Raw genomic sequence first — 6735 nt, forward strand, 5'->3', positions numbered from 1 at the left:
AGGCTCAGCGCAGGCTATGGGCACTGAGCCACCCCAGCTTCAGGAAGCAGGGGAAGTGCCCACCGGGATAGTCAACCAAATCAGCGTTTAATCTCCGCTGTGAATTTGCGGGGTGGAGGCTAGAAAACATACTGGAACGGATGCGGCGAAGATGCCAGGACCAGAAGAAGCAGGAAGGCATGTGTCATGGCACGTTCTGAGGATGGGCCGAGAGGGCGGCTAAGGCTGGAGGAAGGCCAGGAGGGATGGGGTCAGAGCAGGGCAAGGGCCATGGGGCGCCACGGACGGCTCTGAGCCAGAGGACACCGAACGGCTACTGCCCTATGGAGGGAGGGCCTCTCTGGCCACCGAGTGGGCAGATCGGCGGAGGCGGGGGCCAGGGCTGGAGGCAGAACGAAACGGGAAGGCAGGCCTGGTGGGGGTAATGGCGAGCGGCAGTCGGGAGGAGAGGAGAGGACTGCGGGGAGGTGCGGACGCTAGGCCCGCCTCGGCTCCGGCGTTGCGCCAAAGACCCGCTAGGAGGCGCCGCTGCCCCGCGAAGCCGTGCCCTGCCTCTAGCACCACCCAAACCCCGCGCTCCCGCCTAGAGAAGCCCCGGAAGAGGCGGGGCGGCGCACTCAGATGCCGCTTCCGGTTTCAGCTTGGCCCCGAGGCGGGGGAGGTAAACTTGGGGAGGGAGCTCACGAATAGGGAGCGGGGAGGGTGCGAGGGGGCTGCGGTGGGCCGAGGGCAGGCAGTGTTAAGGGGTACTAGGGCAGGGGTGGGAACAGGGTGGCAGGAGGCCGAAAGCTGAGGGACAGGCTCTGGTCTTTGAGGCTCACCCCACATCTGAGCCTCCGGCATTTTCCCTTGTGAAATACAGTCCTGGAGCTCCTGGGAAGTCTTGGCGGTGCCCGAGACCTGGGTGCAGGGCAAGGAAGGCTTCCCAGCGATGGAGAAATGGGAAGGGAACTCCAGCAGCGGAGTAGAGAGGTGCACAGAGCTGGGGAAACGACTATAGGGGCCTGGGGAACCCTTTAAACAGATTTTCTTTAAATGTTTGAGCCATGTCTATTTGGAGAAGAGGCCAGGCCTGTGGAGAAGGCTGAAAGGGGACTAGTCAGCCCAAACCTGCTGGAAGGAAACTAGCTCAGTCCAGTTATTTATGCCCTGCCTCCCACATGTCTCTAGCTAGCCTCTCCTAGAGGATGTGGGACAGCCCTGTCCCCATAGGTGTCACTCCATCACCCTCATCTCCTGCACCACATGGTGGTCACCCCGTGCCTCCTTCCCTGCCTTTTCTCTTGTCCACAGGGGCCACACTCTCCATAGCAGTCAGAGGGAACTTTAAAATAGTAGATCATGTCACCTGCCCTTAAAAACCCTCCAATTTTTTTTTTTTAAAGGCTGCACAGCTTGTGGAATCTTAGTTCCCTGACCAGGGATTGAACCTGGGCCCCAGCAGTGAAAGTTCCAAGTCCTAACCACTGGACTGCCAGGGAATTCCCCCAAACCCTCCAATTGTTTCCATCACATTTGGAATAAAATTTAAACTCTTCCCTGCCCTTGGCCCTGATGATCTGGCCCCTCCTGACTACCCACTGGTGCTGGCCCACAGCTGGGCCTGTGCTGTGATAGATGGTACTGGCCCAGGGCGTCTCAAAAGCTTTTCTCCAGCAGCCTGAAGCCATCCCCAGCCAGGCTTATTCCTCTAAATCTGTCTAGTTGGCTTCAGTGGCAGCATTTGTTCCCTGCAGTACTGCAGAGCTATGTTCCATGCTTCCAGGGCTCAGTGACCAGCATCTCTCCCAGAACAGGTCCCCTTTCTCTTCCCCCTCTGCTCCTGGTCACCATCTACAGGAAGCTCCTGAGCCCTGGTGGCTGGGCCTTGGAGGCATCTCATGGGCTGCTTGCTGTTGGATTACCTTCATTAGGGCTGTTTTTGCTCCTTCATTAAATTAAATTCCAGGAAGCAGTGCTAATGAAGGCCCCAACGAGTTGCAGAAGCTACCAGCCCCAGCCTTTGGACAGCATGGCAGGGAAGGCTAGGCAACAGGGTGAGCAGAGGAGTGGCTTCCGGGGATAGGGCTGATTATCATTTCCCAGGCCCTCCAAGGATACTGGGTTACCCAGGGGAGGGGGCCTTTAGAGGCTGCATAGGTAACAGACACAGTAGCAAGTTGGACAAGAGCTTTTCAAGGACATGGAGGGGGGCTCAGCTCAGTCATGGACCCAAAGCCTTGAAGGCTCCCTGGGTCCCCTGCTAAGTCACTGGGCAGTTCTCCCGCAGTCATATCAGCAGCACCCTGAGTGCCAGGATCAGTTGGATTTTCAGGGCCAGACATGGGTCACTGGCTTGGAGATGCTGTTGTCCACTGCAGGCTCATATGAACTCCTACCTCAGCATCTCTTGGGCACTTGGGAGCCCCCTGCCTTCCCTGTGCCTCACTGATGCCTCATGGCTGGCCTCCCTCACACCACAGTCCCTCTTGCTCTGGCTGTTCTGGCCAGGCTGGCCTTTCTGTTCCAAGAACACTCGGGCCCTTCCCGCACCAAGGCCTTTGCACTTGCTGTCGCCTTTGCCTATCGCTTTCTTCTCTTGGCTTGTCACATGGTTGGTCCCTTCTCATCATTCAGAGTTCCCCTCCTTGGACTGTTCCTCCTTTTTTTTTTTTTTTTTTTTGCGTTACGTGGGCCTCTCACCGTTGTGGCCTCTCCCGTTGCGGAGCACAGGCTCCGGACGCGCAGGCTCAGCGGCCATGGCTCATGGGCCTAGCCGCTCTGTGACATGTGGGATCTTCCCAGACCAGGGCACGAACCCGTGTCCCCTGCATCGGCAGGCGGACTCTCAACCACTGCGCCACCAGGGAAGCCCCCCTTTTTTAAAAAATATTTATTGATTTATTTATTTTTGGCTGCGTTGGGTTCTCGTTGCTGCGCGCGGGCTTTCTCTAGTTGCGGTGAGCGGGGGCTGCTCTTTGTTGCGGTGCATGAGCTTCCCATTGCAGTGGCTTCTCTTGTTGCAGAGCACGGGCTCTAGGTGCACGGGCTCAGTAGCCGTGGCTCACGGGCTCTAGAGCACAGGCTCAGTAGTTGTGGCGCACGGGTGTAGTTGCTCCACGGCATGTGGGATCTTCCCGGACCAGGGCTCGAACCCATGTTCCCTGCCGTGGCAGGCGAATTCTTAACTACTGCACCACCAGGGAAGCCCCTGAACTGTTCCTCCTGCATACACCTCCCAGTGGCTCTTGTGTCACCCTGTTGAGTTATTCCAAAACAGTGGAGTTCATTTCCCTGTTTATGTGTTTGGTGTGCTCCTGAAGCGCAGGGTCCCAGCTCCCTTCCTCACCCTAAGGTTCTTGGCACAATGGCACACAGTAGTTTCACAGCAAACAGTAGTTGAAAGGACTCCTCTCAGAGCCTCCTGCCCGTGTCAGGTGGAATCCCCTAGCCCCCAGAAACCTGAGCATGGAGTGCTGGGCCCTGAGTTCTCCAGGCCAAAGCCAATTGAAGGAGGTGGATGACTGTGAAAGGGGACCCTGGACCCCAAGGCCTGCCAGGCTTGGGACTGTTTCCCTGGGGGTAAGAGAAGCCTGGGAATAGCGGTTTGGAAGGAAGGGGCAGAGAGGGCAAGGTGGCTGACTCCAATCTCAGAAGTGCTGCTGGGCTCAGAAGCAGGAAAGGGGAAGTGCAGGGGATGTACTAGGAGGTGGAGCCTGGCTCAGGGTTGCAGGGAGGGAGCCAGCTCTGACCACTGAGATCTACAAACAGAAGTTGCTGAGGCCCTATCTGCAAAGCTGTGATTTGGTGGTACAGGGCCTAGCTGGGCACTCCCTGCCATCTGAGAGCCATGGAGATGGAGTGGCCAGGATCCTGGACTTGGCATCCCTGTGGGGTCCTGCCTGTTCTTGGACTCTGGTGGGGGCAAACACACCCACCCCGAAACTGCCTTTGGGGAAGTTCTGGCAGCTTCCCCTTCCTGGAGTCTGTGGACCGGGGAGTCGCAGCCCACTGAGGGGGTCTCTGTTCCTCACCCTGTTCAGCCTGGTGCACGACAGGAGCTCAGGACAAGCTGGACCTGCTCTGTGGCCTGCGGTGAGCCTCAAAGTTATCCTACCTGTCCAGGTGAGCCAGTAGCTGCCACTTCTCCATTCCAGCTGGGATGCCATCCTTAGTTCTGCTGAATGTCATTTTACTGTCCTTTATGGTCTAGTTCAGGTGCTGCTGGACCAGCATGCACAGACACAAGTCATGCCTCCTCTGGTGCCCGTGAAGCCCTGGCTGGGCAACCATCCTCCGCCCCCAGAACAATGTCTCTTGAAAGGATGAAAGGACTCCTGGGCTCCCAAGTGTAAAGGAAGCAGCATGCCTGTGATGTCCCTCGCTGGATGACCGTGGTTGCGTCCTGACCCCTTCTGGGTCTCAGTGGCCTCAGCTTCAAAGCCAGGTGTTTCTCTAGCTCTGACTGTTGATTTTCTCCCCAGCCCGTTCCCGAACGCACCCTCCCAGTCCCTGTTCCCACTTCCCTCAGTGATCCTCTCCCTCTAATACTCCCCACACCACCTCCACCAAGAAGGCTCCCTGACCTTCCCAGGCACCATGAGTTTCTACCCTCTCTGCACAAACAACTATGGTGAATATATTTATAGTGATGGCAGGATTAGTGTTTTCATCTCTCCCCGCTCCAGGGGGAACCCCTGGAAGGGTGGGTTAAACTTTGTGTGATTCATTCGTTTCGTTTGACACATATTTACCTGCCACCCTCAAGGACTATGCTGTAAGGGGTCTGGAATCAGAGATCTGGGTGGGTGGCAGAGACTCACCACTGGGATAGTGGCATCTGGCTGGGGAGGGGAAGCCCCAGGACAATGGGAGTCAGAGATGCCCAGCTCACAGCCAGGGAATGAAAGATTGGGAGGAGGGAAGTGGGGGAAGGGAATGGGGGACGTGCAAGAGAATGGGGAGAGCAAGGCAAGTCAGATGGCTGGAGTGCTGGTGTGTTGCAAATGGAGGGAGATGAGGTGGGCCTTGGTCGGGGACAGCCCCTAAGGGGCCTGGCAGAAAGAAATTACTGTTATAACAACTCACCCCTACTGAGGGCGTTTTGTGTACCATGCACATTCTGAACATTTAGCTACATTTCCTCCCTTATCCGTGACCTCAGCCAGTGTAGTGGGTAGCTATTACTGTTAGGTCCATTTTACTGATAAAAAAAACTGAGACATGGGAATTCCCTGGTGGTCCAGTGGTTAAGACTCCGAGCTCCCGGGCTTCCCTGGTGGCTCAGTGATTAAGAATCCACCTGCCAATGCAGGGGACACGGGTTCGATCCCTGGTCTGGGAAGATCCCACATGCCTCAGAGCAACTAAGCCCGTGCGCCACAACTACTGAAGCCCAGGCGCCTAGAGCCTGTGCTCTGCAACAAGAGAAGCCACTGCAATGAGAAGCCTGCGCACCGCAAGGAAGAGTAGCCCCAGCTGGCTGCAACTAAAGAAAGCCCCGCGCGCAGCAACAAAGACCCAACACAGCCAACAGTAAAACAAACAAATAAATAATAAATTTATTTTAAAAAAGACTCCAAGCTCCCAATGCAGGGGGCCTGGGTTCGATCCCTGGTCAGGGAACTGGATCCTGCGTGCTGCAACTAAGACCTGGTGCAGCCAAAAAAAAAAAAAAAAGAAAAATTAAAAAAAGACAACAAAAAACTGAGGCACAAGGCGTTTCTGGTACTTGTCCAAAGTAATACGCAGCCGGCAAGTTTGTGGAGTGCTCCTCAGAGTCCCTGCTGTCAATCACCACTGTGCCACCTCTGCCCCTGCACAGTCCAAAGCCGTGTGTGTGGGCTTTATCCTCAGGGTACTGGGGAGCCACAGAAGGTTTGTGTGCAAGAGAGTGATATGGTTTCTTTCAGCAGGATCCCCTTGACTGCCATGTAGAGGATGGATTGTAGAGAAACAGGAGAGCCAGGGAGGAAGCTGGAGGCCTAGAATAAGGGACAGTGGGGACAGAGAATGGGGATGTATTTGAGGGGGAGTTAAGGAGGGGAAGAAACTGACAGGATGTAGGGGTGGGGAGCAAGGGTCATGGCTCTGGCTGGTGGGAGGTCACAAAGTGGAAAGCCTAGGAACAGGGGTTATCGGGGGTACCCGAAGTGTCTGGGTTTCAGAGCAGTGGTGGACATGGGGCTGGTGATTGGGGGAGAAGTTGGGCCTGTGGGGCTCTGAGCCCCTGGAGTGGGAGGTGTGTGACTGGAGGAGCAAACAGAGACTTCGCAGTAGCCCTGGGGACCCCCATGAAAATGGTGAGGGAGCAGCCAGGAGCACTGGATGCAGGGGTTGCTGGACTCTGTAGGAAGAGCACTTAACTGGAAGCAGGTGGCTAACTGGTGGGAAGGGTGCAAATACCACAGGAACTGGCTTGGGGCTGGGGGAAGCCATGCCTCCCAGTGGCCCTGTCCTGCCTCACCTCCATTGACTGGGGTCTGTGTCTACCTACCTCTGGTGAGCCTGGCCTCCAAGGGACGGACAGTTTCTCCCTGTTGCCTGGCAAATGCTAGAGCTGTTGCCTGGCAACTGCTAGAGCTGTTGCCTGTTGCTAGGAGCAGACTAGGGAGGCCCAAGGAGGGAGGATCAGCTCTCAAGCGAGGGGCGGGGCTGACAGGGGAAGAGGCCCACCTTGGAGCTGGGTTTGTAGTCTGTGTGGACAGGCTGTGTTCTTGGCTGTGTGCACTCATTTTTACAGTGTGTTCTGTGGAT

The 6735-nt window shown here is 56.3% G+C and overlaps 1 long non-coding RNA gene across 1 annotated transcript; it reads left to right on the plus strand.

Annotated features, from left to right (window-relative positions):
• The first annotated feature begins 610 nt into the window (after positions 1 to 610).
• Positions 611 to 5519, plus strand: LOC309829060. The gene is made up of 3 exons (XR_014297379.1): positions 611 to 661; positions 4023 to 4104; positions 4198 to 5519. It is a non-coding gene; the product is annotated as an uncharacterized lncRNA (long non-coding RNA).
• The last annotated feature ends 1216 nt before the right edge of the window (positions 5520 to 6735 follow it).

Source organism: Grampus griseus, assembly GCF_964374135.1.
Source record: "Grampus griseus genome assembly, chromosome: 10".
NCBI lineage: Eukaryota > Metazoa > Chordata > Mammalia > Artiodactyla > Delphinidae > Grampus > Grampus griseus.